We start from the raw sequence: 15,033 nt of genomic DNA, 5'->3' as shown, positions 1-15,033 counted from the left end.
TTTTGTGTGCGTGACACTGTTTGGGCCTCCATGTATGTCACAGTTTGTGAAGCGAGTATAGCAAGTGTATACGTAGTAACGTAATCAAGATAAAAGCATGGCATGTATGTTTAGCATGTAAATCGCAATGAAGATACTAATAACATTGTGCATATTATAGTCATGCTTGATAATTATGGAGACATTTAAAGCATGGCGTCAACATTAGGGCATAGTAAATATGCTACTGAAATTATCGCATTTTATAGGCATGCTTAGATTGTAGTAATCACTAAAGCATGTGAAGTATAGCATTAACTCAAATTAAAAGAGTGTAGATGAGAACTTAACTGGAGCCGTTCACATGTCGTAAAAATGTTGTAGAAAGATTGGAGTATGCTATATATAAGACTCCATGTCGGCTAGCGAATATCGATAGTGCAATTGCTTTTGCTCATATAAGAAAAGTTCCCCATTGGAGTGATAGTGCCTTGTCAAAAATAAGCAAGTGAGTAGCAGCTGATTCAGAATGTTTAATTGTCTAAAGTGTATGTAGTTGAGATGTCATGTAGATGTGTTGGAGCATAATGTAATTATGACTTCGTGACATTAATTCAACACCAAATAACTGAATTTCACAAGCACGAGTAAGCGCAAATTTGAATTGTGCCTCATTTGAAGTGTGCAGCCAAAAGGTGAGAACTGATCAATTTTTGTTCATGGCACAACGAGCTTAGAAAATGACATAAGTAGACATTGGAATGTCCATATGTGACATATGTATATTTAGACATATGTTTAACAATTTTGAGGAATAGATGGCAAACTTACAGCAAACGATGTGAGTTTGGTATTGATGCATAGTTGCTACCATAATTGTATATTTTACACAAGAAAGTAAGGGAACAGCTAGCTTGTGCGTTAATAGTTAATTTATAAATATGTATGTGCAATTAAGTAATATGGCAGTGAGATATGCAAGGAGAGCACATTCAAATTAAATACACATTTTCTGTAGCTGTGCGTAAGCAAACAAGTTTATACTACCTTGTACATGCGTGTCATTAATTTAGAACATGGCAAAATCACGTGTATTGATTTAAACCATGACAGGTATGCTTCAGTAGCTACGTTCATTGAAGGTCGAACAAATCAAAGGATTGCAGATCGAGCAAATCATAAGAGAAGATCTTGGTGTCCGGTCTGGGTGTTCAAAATAGATACTTGGGTGCCCAGAATTATTCTCCTCCTCATTTTGATTTTTTTGGAACTCAGCTGTTGAATTCAAGCAGATTGAAATCATTGAATACACGGTGCAAGACAAGGTCTAGGGCGAGGGCCATTTGGATTCTGGCATTCCGAGACCGAGATTGGTTTTGTCATTAGAGTCGGTGGATGTGTGGTGTAAAGGCGAGACACAGCCGCCACGCCAAAAGTCGTGTTGCGATACCGTGATGGGTACTGTTGCAATACCAAGAGAGAAGTCTCAGTGCGATACCACTTTTGTTGCAATACCGCTAGCCATAGTGGAGAGCGAGAACATGGAGAAGGCCGAGAGCAATAGTAGAGAAGAACGAGAGCGATAGTGGAGAATTCTCGAGGTGTCCCCGAGACAGGTTTGAACTGGGGTTGGAGGTCTCCGATGTCATACCAGACCGAGACTTCCAGTGTTGTATCAGACAACTTCCAATTCCGAGACCGAGATGGGTTGGCCTGGAGCTACTCGGAGGTCAGGGTTGACCCGCCGGGGGTTCTTGAACTGAATCGTTGCAGTGCTAAGCCACGAAGGGGACCGGAATTTGTTGGCCGAAGTCTGTGATCAAGTTTCTCAATCTCCGATCTCCCCTTCTTTGATCTCTCCCATGCATGAATCCGAGGTTACCAGATTTGCAGAGGCGATGTCAATTATACAGAAGAGAGAGAGACCGTTGTTGGTGTGGTCAGTTGGCACTAGAGAGGATGTGAGGAGAGAGAGAGAAGGGCGGGTGTCGAGAGAAAATCCGAGTGTCCATATTAGTTTTGGGTGACCACGGTGTTGGCGAGTATGACAAATTTCGGCGTCGCAGGATGGCAGAGGGGCTGCCTGTGGCCTACCCGATACCACAAGTGTATGGTATCGGTATCGACATCGTCTTTGGGTGGTATCGGCATCATTTCACGTGGCTAGTGAGCATTGTTCTTCCAATATTTGTGCCTAGGCGGTATATATACCAACAAGGGAGAATTTTTCGAACAGTACATGAACTAAAGGTCACTGTGAATTAACGTTCCTCACTTTACACTAATTACATTTTGGTACCTGGACTATAAAACCCGACTACATTTAAATACATGACGTTAACTTTTCCGTTACGGGGAAGCCAGCTGGCATATTTACAAGGGTAAACTTGTCTTTTCTTTGAGCCCAAAGATGTGGACGAACTCTGATGGGGTTTGGGGTTGGGGACCGGTGAAGTAGCAGCAGCAGAGGGGCTTCCAGAAGCTCAAAGGAGACCTTAGTTACAAGGTCGATCCCTACGCTCTTCGTTCCGGTGAGATCGTTTCGCTTTCACACCGTACTATTAAGCTTGGAGCACGGAGGAGGAGTAGTCCTCGTCCGCCGCCGTGCTTGGGTGTCAGGAGGACAATGAAGGTTTTTGGTTTGTTGGTGTTTTCTTCGGTGACTCTCCCTTTAACCTCAAGTCCCTTGAAGCTGTAAGGATCGTTTTCCCTTCTTTTCATTTTCTACCTTAGCTCTGTCCCCTTTGTTCTTGTGATTATGGCTTCTTCTTCTTTCTTTCTTTCTTTCTTTTTTTTTGTCATTTTTATTTACAGGTTTGGTGTTTTGACTGATAGTGGGTTTGGGTTGGATTGTTGATTCTGGTTTTTGTTTAATTTTTGACATGGTGGATGTTGGGTATGAATTTGCTATGATAAAAGTGTGGTGTTGCAATTGTATATGTATATTTGCAGATGTTTATCAAACGAAGAGGAAGATATCAATGGCTACAGAAATGATCTTCCCAAAACGTCTTGGAAAATTTCCGCTAGTTTTTTGTGGGTTATTTTCGCTATAATTCAATTTCAATCGTGTATCATTTTAAATACCCATTCAATTGAGATCTTTATATTGTACCATATGGAATGGATTTGCAAATTTCATATACCAGCGGCCGTGCTAGTAGGAAAGGGGCTCATACCAGAACTTCCTCTTTCTGCTGATTGGGGTTTTGTTCTTCTTGTTCTTCTCTCGGCCCCATCCCAATCTTTAGATTCCCAGAAGACTGCCTTGTGAACTTCTTGTTTTGTTTTCCTTTCTTTTCTATTTCATCTGGTTTGTGTTCAAGAAAGAAGAATAGCTTGGAATTTTTTTTACTTTTTTTTTTTTGGGCAACTTTACCTGGTCTGGGTTTGAAGAACATAAAGGAATGGCTTGGAATCTCTTTATTTTTTACTTCTTTTTGCCTGATCTGGGTTCAAGAACATGGAGAGAATGGCTTGTGATTTTTTTTTTCTTTTCTATTACCATGAATTATTGCAGATGGTGTAGGGAAGGGATCCCTGCGGATAAGAGGGAGTTGGAGGTAGGATTTGATTGTGAAGAAGAAGAAGAATAGAGTGAAAATACCAAAGTACCCTTTAAAAATTGAATAATGACATGAGGCTAACGGTGTTATTAACGGCGTGTATTTAAATGTAGTCGGGTTTTATAGTCCAGGTACCAAAGTGTAGTTAGTGTAAAGTGAGGCACGTTAACTCACAGTGACCTTTAGTTCAGGTACTGTTCGAAAAATTCTCCCTACCAACAATAACAAAATACATTCTGATCCTAACACTGCTGCAACTACACGCCGCGGTCTCAACCATGATTGTCCTGACCTGCAGGATTAATCCCTACACCATGGAATAGTGCACCGGGCTGCAACAACAAACCTGGTAAGCTTTTTAAGCTCGTATGAGTAAACTCAAATAAAATGACTCAAATAACACATGATTAACTTCTCAAGTCAAGAATAAATTAGAGCAACCAAAATCAACTCCACAAATTTGTAAGAACCCAAGTCCCTCATTGACAATAAAAGAAAAAAAACACCCAAAACTCTCTTTTAAAAACTCGTACTCATGAGTCGCAAGTAACACCCTGGTTACCCCCCCCCCCCATGACATACGATGACAGACTGACTAGAGCTCTAACTGAATCATAACCAATCACCTGGCCAAAGACTTGGTATCCCGATATTCTTGCCTCTATCACTACTGTGACACCAGAGCCTCAGACTAAAAACATTTAAAAAGTCTCACATGACTCAAAATGTTGCCCCACAACTCAAAGTACTCCTTCAACACAATAAAATCAACAATTGCATGATATATTGCTTTCCTAAAAAGAGTAAATGCTCAAAACAATAACCTGAATAAAATTACAATTATCATACTTTTCACAATGTCACACCATCAAGATATATATTTCACGTTTCACGTAAACACACACACACGTAGTCATCCACTCAGGGAGACCACTAATACCAACTATAGTCCACAATCGCAAAACTCGAGAAAATCATTTTTATAATAAAATCTCATTTTAACTTACCTACACTACTACAGAAATTGAAACAGACAACGGCTAAAAACTGTTGTCCGATATGGAGCCTGACCGTCGTATATCGAGGTGTCGTCTGATGAAGGTCGATTGTAGGGAACCGTTGTATGAAGGGATTGGCATCAATGTCGGCAGCATTAGCTGTTGTGTGACTTTTATTCAGACAACGGGCAACTTGAGCATCCATTGTATGATTGCGATTAAGAAGTCGTTTTTTTTTTTTTTTTTTTTATAGTCGTTGTGTGACTTTTATTCATACGACAGTTTTTATTTTGTAGCCGTTGTGACTATTGTATACATACGATAGTTTTTTTGCCAAAAGATGTGGTGTGAAAACTCAATAGAATGTATTTGTGCTTTGAGACAACACATTAAGCTTTTACCATTGCGCTATAACATGTTGGACAATGCTTTTCATTTATTCTTGTTGTCTAATTGTTACAAATTATATAACAATCAAATTAATTCAAATCCCAACATATATAAAATAAATTCAGTAAATTGATATCAAACAGGGAGTATTTCCCATATTCATACACAAATTTAGGAGGGTCATTTGTACATTTGTCTTCTTTCTCTGTTTCTGTCAACTTTTGTTGTTTTCTACATCATACAGTGGCTGAATACCTTACAACTCCATGTCTATTAGTCGAGAAGTGGGTCAGAGGATGTATAAACCATGTAATGCACACCATCCTGCAGCAAAGAACCACAGATTAACGATCACTACAGCAATGGTTAAGTACATACAACATGTACAACAATTTGTTTGAAATTTAAGTATACAACAATCTGTTCAAATGGGCCCTCAAGACAATGACAATTATTCCATAAAACCTACATGTTGGTAAATCCTACATTAAAATTTGATGACTTGTAAACTACAAATGGTAATTGAAATCAAATAGAGAACAATCAAACTTAACAGGCAATAGCATATAAGAGGCCAAGAAACATTTCAAATAGTACCGTAAAATCCAATTACCCAAAGTGTATGCATGGAAAACCTAAGATTACATGTTAAGCTAGCTATCAATTTTAGTCACAAATGACTAATATATGAAACTGCAAAAGTTCAGTACTCAGCCAAAAGTTTGTTAATGACACAGTGATACATGAAAGTTTCTCTGCCAGTACCACCATTTCCTGACTAAAGGCAAATTATGCCTGGGTGATGACTTCAAAATGTAGAAATTTAAGTGAATTGAATTAGAGAAGCGGATTCCAGACCAAAAGAAGAATTAGAGAACATAAAGGTTATTTATCAGAATTATCAAGAACAATGCATGACACAACTACTAAAAAAACAACCTGGCATGAGAAAAGAAGTGAGCTTCAGAGTTGTTTGAAAATGTTTGTGGAATTAATTCTAACATATTTAGGGACTCCAAAACTGTCACAGCAAAAGTCTGACTATATGAAAGCCTAAATGAAACACTACACATATCTTATTGCAAGCCTTGACGGCAAAGGAATGAACATAAAGATCATTCTAGTTGTATGGCTTTAGAGACATCTGATTAGAGATATCCAGTCAACTAGTAGTGTGCATAGTGTGGGGCCAGATAACCACATACAATCCAAGTCTGTGGAAGAACCATAAACCAATACAACACTTAGGGGGTGTTTGTTTCACCGGACTATCACCCTTCACCTTAATTTCTACAAGAGTCCTGGACTCTTATAACTTGGCTTATTTCTATAACAGTCCTGATCCATGTTTGGTGCTCCAACTGATAATAAGAAAGAACAACCACAGAAGAAAAAAAACACTAGAATAAGCATTGATTGGTGGAGTTGAAAACTAACAGAGGAGAACCAACTCAATTAATGATTAATCAAGCCTTGAGGAACTATGCAAAATACAAAGACAAACTCAACCTTAAAAAATAAAACCAGTCTTTAAACCCAGGAAAAAAAAAACCAGAAGAACAAAATAGCACAAACGTGAAATTGATCACAAATCTTACCTGGTCAAGCTACCCAGACACAAAATTGATCAAAATTCTCAGCAGATCAAGCTACCCAGACACCAAATCCTTAAAATAATATCAACCCATAAACAAATCATCTATAATAAAGGAGATAGAGAAAGAAGAAGGTAGAGGATTGAAGGGGAGAGTGAAAGATAATCAGTGCAATGAGAGAGAAGATGAAATTGAACCCGAAGAAGAGGTGTTGAAGGAGGCTGAAGCAAAAGAATGACATGAGAGAGAGAGAGAGAGAGTGATGAGGTTGAGGCAAAGAGCAGATCCAGCGAGAATGGATTTTGACGTCTACAACAGCAGCTTCCACAATCCCATGAGTTTTGGCGTCGCTCTCGTAGACGGTGTGGGCTGGTTTTGGGGACTGCAGAGTCTCATTTAACACAGTCCCGGTTATTGCCAAACACGGGCTACCTCGTGTTATGGTACCCAGTCCCGTCCAATCCCGTCCAGTCCCTCATAACAAACACGACCTTAATGTATTAATGGGCATCTAAATGCATGTGCAGAGATCATTTTATATCATAAATGGAAATACAAGAGCACTTTCTTTCAGTTGATTTACCTTGGACCAGCAGTAGCACTTTTTACACCAAGTTGCTTGCCAGTTTCATCACTTAACTCAGAATTCACATCAGCTCTCACTCCCTACAATGAATAAATATATGCTTAGATATTCAGAGGATCATTTAGAGAAGAGAGTGATGGATTCAGGAAGCAAGGAGTAGTTCTTAATCACGTCAAGAATAAAGGGCATAAAATAATTGCACGTCTAGCAGACAAACACTTGAAACTGTCCTAGCATACCAATATCGTCTACACAAATCATAATAAAGTAGCACCTGCAGAAAAAGAAAAAAATGACTTGAAAGGAGTAAAATATCTCGTGATGCCAAAATAGAGTCGGCTCATCTGAGCTTGGCTAATCTGAACTAGGAGTACAAAAGTTTAACAAATAAGCTCAAGACCATGTTGACCTTGTCTCAACTATCTTGGACAAGTTAAAACTACAATTCCAGCTCAGTAGCTAATTTTAATCCCTAGTTTTCATGTGAATTCAATAGAGATGTCATGAGCTAGCTACAAGTAGATAACAAAATCTTCAAATAAAAAGCTCTGAAATTTGACCAGGGTGATCTACACTCATAGTGGAACATTTGTTATGAAGAGGTCACGGTCAAAATCGGAATTCTTGTTGGAGAAATAATTGAAGGAATAAAGGGGCAGAAACTGACCTAAAACCAGCTCAATATTCACATGTTCATGTTTCCTACCCACATGAAGAAAGCTAGATGCTTTTCTTCTTTTCCTTGGATATATTTTTCAAGACAATCTCTTTAATAGATCATCATCACTTCCATGTTTTTGCACCTTCATGCCTTGCTTTCATTTCATCATTTCTCTATCTTTTCCATATTTTACAAATCACTTTCATACTCCACTTTCATTATTTTTCTTCCACTCATCATTTCACTCTTCTTTTTCTTCCCTATATAAACACCTTCTCTTCTCATTCTACAACACAAAGACATTCACAACACAACAACAACATCTCTAAGATGATCTAAGTTCTCTCTAGAGCAAACCTCTCTAAGAGCAACTCCTCTCCTTCTCTTTCTCTTACCGGTGATCTCACTCCTAGTCCTAGTCTTCTCAGAAGCCGACTTTCAGTGCCACCAAACCCTCTGTCAACGTGCTTCGGTCCTAGTCTCCTCGGGAGCCGACGGTAGTGTCGCGACCACAACGGTTACAGAACCAGCCAAGCAAGGGTAACGCCCTAGCAACCCAGCCAAGCTAAAGTCACGCTTTAGCAAGATCTCAACATTTCCCGGTGATGTCGCTCTGCTCGATCTACAATATTGAGTATCGATTGTGTTAACAAGAAGAAGCTCAGCAAAAGTCCTCGCCACGAGGCACAAAGAATCCCACGACGAGGTTGGTGCTCTCCTCGTCCACAATTGCTTGAAAGAAGTCAGGTCAAGGGACACCCCCGACGACCGCACCCGAATGGTGCTGGCACGCCCGCGTAAGAAAAGAGACTGTTGACCAGCTGCCGCAAAATTGGAGCCAAACATTTTGGCACACCCGGTGGGACAAGGTTAGAATTTTTTTTTTTCTTGAAGACATTCAACCACCGGGCTTCAAAACAAACATTTTGGCACGCCCAGTGGGACCAGGTTAGAATTTTTTTTTTCTTGAAGACATTCAACCACCGGGCTTCAAAACAAACATTTTGGCACACCCGGTGGGACTATACTAGTGTCTTTTTTTCGTCATCATTGAGATGCCAGGGGAAAATCTTTACCAAAAGAAATTCCTAAAGTGAATTGATGGACAATGTTGCCACCATTGGCGATACCGCCATTAATGATGAGTTTATGCCTATTCCCATCCCAGAGGGGGCAAGCATTGATGAACAGCTCGCGATCATCATGGCCAACATCGAGAGGAATAAAGAAAAGCAAGCCAGGGACATGGCCATTTTGATCGCAAAAACAAAGCAGAGGTTTCGCGATTGGGACCTAGAAATTGAGCAGAACGCTCGAGAAGAGGTCATTTATAAGGCTGATTTGCCTATAGGTGGCAATCAACCTAATGGCCTCACTGGTGAATCACAGCCTTACATAGAGGCTACTTATGGAGAACGTCATCAACAAGATTGTTCTTCAGACAAGAAAATTGTCTCTGAACAAATATCTGATGTCTCCACTGATCAAGCCAAATATGTGGCTACTGATCAGATGCATGGGGGGCAAGATATGACCCATGATCATCCCTTTGATCAAGAGAAGTTGGCGACAGTTGGCGACAAAGCCGATCTTGGGACACCGTCATCTTCCAAATTACAATTGGAGATCCTGTCTCGTCAACCAACAAAGATACTTGGGGGGCAAGAATACCCCTCTCACGAGCCAAATTCCTCCAAATTCTTCAACGAGAAGTATCTTTGTTCTTTTTCTACAAGCTCTCATAGGAGGGATTTTTACCCTACAAATTTTGATACATCGGAGCTTGGAGTGAAGCATAGATGGCCTCCCCCGTGGCCTTCTGGAGGTTAGCCAAATATAGTGCTACTAACTTCTTTCTTTGTTTTTAAATTTCCTGTCAATTTTCAGTTTTCATTTTTATTTTCGTCATTTGTGAATCATAACAGAATAGGTGAAGTCTCTTTTGTTAATATTGGCCTAAACTCCTTATTGGTGCCTAGTTCAGGTCTCTTAAGGTTAAGGGCGGCTTTTATTAACACTTGTTGAACTGTCTTCACACTTATGACCTTTCTCATCTTAGTAAGTATAGCCTATGTGAAATGGTGTCTAGAAAGGGGACAACGTTCATGACAGGTTCTTGAATCCAGAAGTGCGTGCAAATGGGCCTAAACCACTATGTGGGAGTAGCTCATGCCAAAATGGATTCTGCCTCTCTTGTTCGCCCTCCCCCACCTGGCCATTTCAGTAAGGTTGCCCAAAGGATTTGAAAGAAAATTTGTGTCTAGACGACTATACTTGGGCCGCATGTCTAAACCTTGATTCACAATGTCTTATTAAAATTAAAAAAAAAAATACAAAAATACAAAAATACAAAAAGAGTTTCAAATTTGTGCGTCGCGGAGGATGCAAAAAATTGTGTTCTTGCCTAATAGTGGCTGGAACTTGCTAATATACTTAAGAGGCCATTGGTATTGGTCTGGGCACATATACAAGAGGCATTTAATATGCCTAGTATGATATTAGCAGTGGAGGAGGTCAAATCAATATTTTTGCCAATAATTGTGGCGAAAGCTGGGTTGCGAATTGTTGGCAGCGAAGTGGTTTTAATTACATGGCCTCGCAAAGGATGGTTCGCGAAGGAAGACTGGCGATTAATATATGTATGCTCACTATGTATAATTAAGAGGGAGAGAGACTACTGTTCAAGTAATTTTAGTCAAGCCAATACAAGTGGCTTTGGAGCAACGACATTATAAGAGTAGTGTTGATTCAAGACCTCTTTAGTCAAGACGAGGACCTTTGACTTCGAGGTCTGGGGGGCAATGTTTGGACCCAAAATGAACATTTTGGCCTGACAAGGCATGTGTTGGAGAAATTGAGCCAATGTCAGTGGCTCAAGCTATATATTGTCGACAAGTTCGAAATATATATTTAGAGGCTAAATAAAGCCTATTATGGAAGCATGGAAACATGAAAAGTCAACTTTAGCACATTTTCCTACTTCGGCTAGGAGAAACCGAGCTAAACAAGGAAGGAGGGGCGGCAAACTGACCAACTGAACTTGAAATGAGCTGAAACTCTGCAGATCCATTCTAGACAGCCCAAGGATAATTTCTTATGAAGAGTGCCAGAGATTGTTTTGAGTGGAAGGCCTTCAAACAATCAGTCCAATTTTCTACAGAAGCAAAACTGGAAAACTGGACCTGTAAGAGGTCCAGCAGCGTTTCCGGCCCAACCACTATATGAAAAGCTCTGAAATTTGACCAGGGTGATCTACACTCATAGTGGAACATTTGTTATGAAGAGGTCACGGTCAAAATCGGAATTCTTGTTGGAGAAATAATTGAAGGAATAAAGGGGCAGAAACTGACCTAAAACCAGCTCAATATTCACATGTTCATGTTTCCTACCCACATGAAGAAAGCTAGATGCTTTTCTTCTTTTCCTTGGATATATTTTTCAAGACAATCTCTTTAATAGATCATCATCACTTCCATGTTTTTGCACCTTCATGCCTTGCTTTCATTTCATCATTTCTCTATCTTTTCCATATTTTACAAATCACTTTCATACTCCACTTTCATTATTTTTCTTCCACTCATCATTTCACTCTTCTTTTTCTTCCCTATATAAACACCTTCTCTTCTCATTCTACAACACAAAGACATTCACAACACAACAACAACATCTCTAAGATGATCTAAGTTCTCTCTAGAGCAAACCTCTCTAAGAGCAACTCCTCTCCTTCTCTTTCTCTTACCGGTGATCTCACTCCTAGTCCTAGTCTTCTCAGAAGCCGACTTTCAGTGCCACCAAACCCTCTGTCAACGTGCTTCGGTCCTAGTCTCCTCGGGAGCCGACGGTAGTGTCGCGACCACAACGGTTACAGAACCAGCCAAGCAAGGGTAACGCCCTAGCAACCCAGCCAAGCTAAAGTCACGCTTTAGCAAGATCTCAACATTTCCCGGTGATGTCGCTCTGCTCGATCTACAATATTGAGTATCGATTGTGTTAACAAGAAGAAGCTCAGCAAAAGTCCTCGCCACGAGGCACAAAGAATCCCACGACGAGGTTGGTGCTCTCCTCGTCCACAATTGCTTGAAAGAAGTCAGGTCAAGGGACACCCCCGACGACCGCACCCGAACGGTGCTGGCACGCCCGCACAAGAAAAGAGACTGTTGACCAGCTGCAGCAAAATTGGAGCCAAACACCGAGAACTGCCGATACCTGCCGAGACGAGTGCCTGCCCCTGCCGACAGCCCCGCACGTACCTGCCGACAGCCCCGCACGTACCTGCCGACAGCCCCGCACGCACCTTCTGACATCTGCCGACAGCCCCGCATGCACCTGCCGACATCTGCCGAGCCCCTGCGCAGCCACTGCCGACAGGCCCTGCACATCCTCCGCACAGCCCCTGCACAGCCCTGCAGCAGCCCCGCACGCCTCCGCACAAGGCCTGCACCGCCCAGCCTAACTCAGGCCACCACCTCCGGCCACCAGTTTTCGGCCACTTTTCCGGCGATCCCTGGCGACCTTTTTCCGGCCATATTCAACGACTTTTCCGGTCAAGATTTCCGGCTATTTTTCAAGGTAAACTTTTCTAAAAGTTCCCGTTTTTGAAGTTTTTCAATTTCTTCTTCTTTTCTCGGGGACTTCCAACATCCCTTCTTCTACCCCCCTTTCTTCTTCATAGGGGAGACCAAAAGCCGAACTATGGGGTTTCGTGCTCACTCCGAGCTTAGAGCTTGAAGAGTCCTCCAAACTTAGAGTTTGTTGAGAAGAAAACGATCGACCACATACATCGTCGTTTCGATCTAATCCAAAAACCCCTCTTGGAATCGGATTTTCTTGGAAGCGACTACGCTCAGAAAATCCCTAATTTCTTAGAAGCGACTACGCTCAGAAATTTTTATAGTTTTTCGTGGTAGCCTTTTTCGCTCCGAAACTAACCCTATTTTCTTGTTGTTTTTCAGGATGAGTAACCTGAACAAGTTGAGCTTCGCTCCACTAGAGACAACAGGCGCAGGATACCACAAGTGGGTCCGTGATGTGCACCAGCATCTTAAGGCTGATGGGATCCTGAGTACGATCCAAGAGCCAAGTCAGGACGTGCGTACTCCTCAACAAGCTGCTGCTTTTGAAGCAAATAGAGCTACGAGAGAAGCGAATGAAGCCAAAGCCATCATTCTCATGACAAGGCACATGAATGACGCGCTCCAAAATGAGTACCTCAATGAGGAAGACCCAAGAAAACTATGGGTAGAACTCGAGCAGCGTTTTGGCAACGTCCGTGATTCCCTGCTTCCAGACTTAGAAGTGAGATGGCATAGCCTCCGCTTCTGTGATTTCAAGTCTGTACTTGACTACAATTCAGAAGCACTTCGTATCAAGTCTATGATGGAATTCTGTGGACAGAACATCACTGATACGATGTTGATCGAGAAGACTCTCTCCACCTTCCCCGTCTCTGCATTGATGATAGCCAAAAACTATCGGATTGATGTCAATGCTAGACGCATCACAAGATTTCATGAGCTAATTGGTGCCTTGAACGTAGCTGAAAAGCACGACAACATACTTGTGAAGAACTATAACTCTAGACCCGTGGGAACCAAGTCAAATCCGGAGTCTAATTATAGTCGCGCCTCCAAGGGAGGACGCAAGGAGCGAAACCCTAAGAGTAGGGATAATTCTGGACGTTCTGGTCCATATTCTCGCCCTAAAGAGGAAGGAAATCGCCAAGATAGGCGTGCACGGAACCGTGGAGGTAAACGTGTGAAGAGAGAGAGAGGCCAAGCCTCCGGTTATGGTGGTAACGCCACCAAAGGCAATAACCGTCTACAAAACGCTCCCAGAGCGCCTCGATCAAGGGAACCTGACCATAATGATGCTTGTCTCAGATGTGGATCAAGTGGACATTGGGCAAAGAAGTGTACTGCATCCCAGAACGTTGCAAACGCATACAAGATGTATCGTGAAGCAAGGGATGCAAATTACATGGAACAAGAAGATCAAGATGGAGATCTCGATCTAAGGGTGGAAGACTACAAGGATCAAGACCCAGAAACTGGCGATTTTGATTAAGTCTTTTTTTTTCCAAGAGATGTAGGCAATTGCCATATTATTTTTATAGTAGATGCCAATGCTATTAGTCTTTCTTCAAAGTAGGCGTACTCAATGTGAGTGTGATGTCTAGGAAGGTTTTGAGATAAGTGGTACTTAAGAGAGCCTCGCTCCACCGACATCTCTCTACTCACCTGGTCACATTTACATTGGAATTACCGAAAGGAGTTAGACGACTACCATTGTTTTGCATTAACTAGTTTATTGGATTAGATTTCCTTTGGTTAAAGAAACGATGATGTAATTCCGTTTGGCTTATTAATAAAAGTTGAGTTCTTTTCTTTATGACTCCTTTTTTTAATTACGAGCTTTTCTTTTAGGAATGGATGAACTTCAATGTCTTGCGGATAGTGCGACTACGCACACCATTCTACGACATAGGCAATTATTCTTGGAGATGTTGCCTACATATTCATCTGTGACTACGATGGCTGGGCCATCAGGTTTAGTTCAAGGACATGGAATGGCCCAATTCCTTTTGCCTAATGGCACCTTGATTAAAGTCACTGAAGCTCTCTACGCTCCTAAGGCAAATCGGACCTTATTGAGCTTTAAAGATATTAGAGCCAACGGATTCCATGCGGAAACGCATAGTGAGCACGGAATAGAATTCCTTTGCATTACCTCTAATGATTGCGGAAGAAAGCGCATCTTAGAGAAGCTTATGTGTCAATCTAGTGGACTTTATGTCACTACAATTCGACCTATTGAATCCAATAATGTCATAAGAGAAGATCTCTTGGATTCAGACACATATTGGCTTTGGCATGACCGACTAGGACATCCTGGTCGTGATATGATGCTCCGTATACTAAAGACTTCACACGGACATCCATTCTTCAGAGTGAGAAGAAGCAAGAATCGAAAATTGATTCCAGGACTTAACAAGACCGCAACAATTGCAGCATCTGGAGCTGCAGCCGTCTTGGGGCGCCATAGGGCCGCCCAAGTCCCATGTGGTGACGCCATTAATGGTGCCAACCATGAGCATGATGCCATGGTTGTTCCTCCTAGTGGCCATGACGCCACACACACCAATTTCCATGGCTCTAACGCCATAATGGGAGATGTAGTCACACACTTTGCTTCTAATAGCGCTACAGACGCTCAGGCCCAACCAAAATCCTCATTGGTTGCTTCTAAGGCCCCTCGCTCT

Source organism: Rosa rugosa, chromosome 6 (genome assembly GCF_958449725.1).
Source record: "Rosa rugosa chromosome 6, drRosRugo1.1, whole genome shotgun sequence".
NCBI classification, from domain to species: Eukaryota; Viridiplantae; Streptophyta; class Magnoliopsida; order Rosales; family Rosaceae; genus Rosa; species Rosa rugosa.
Note: the sequence above shows the minus strand (reverse complement) of the source record.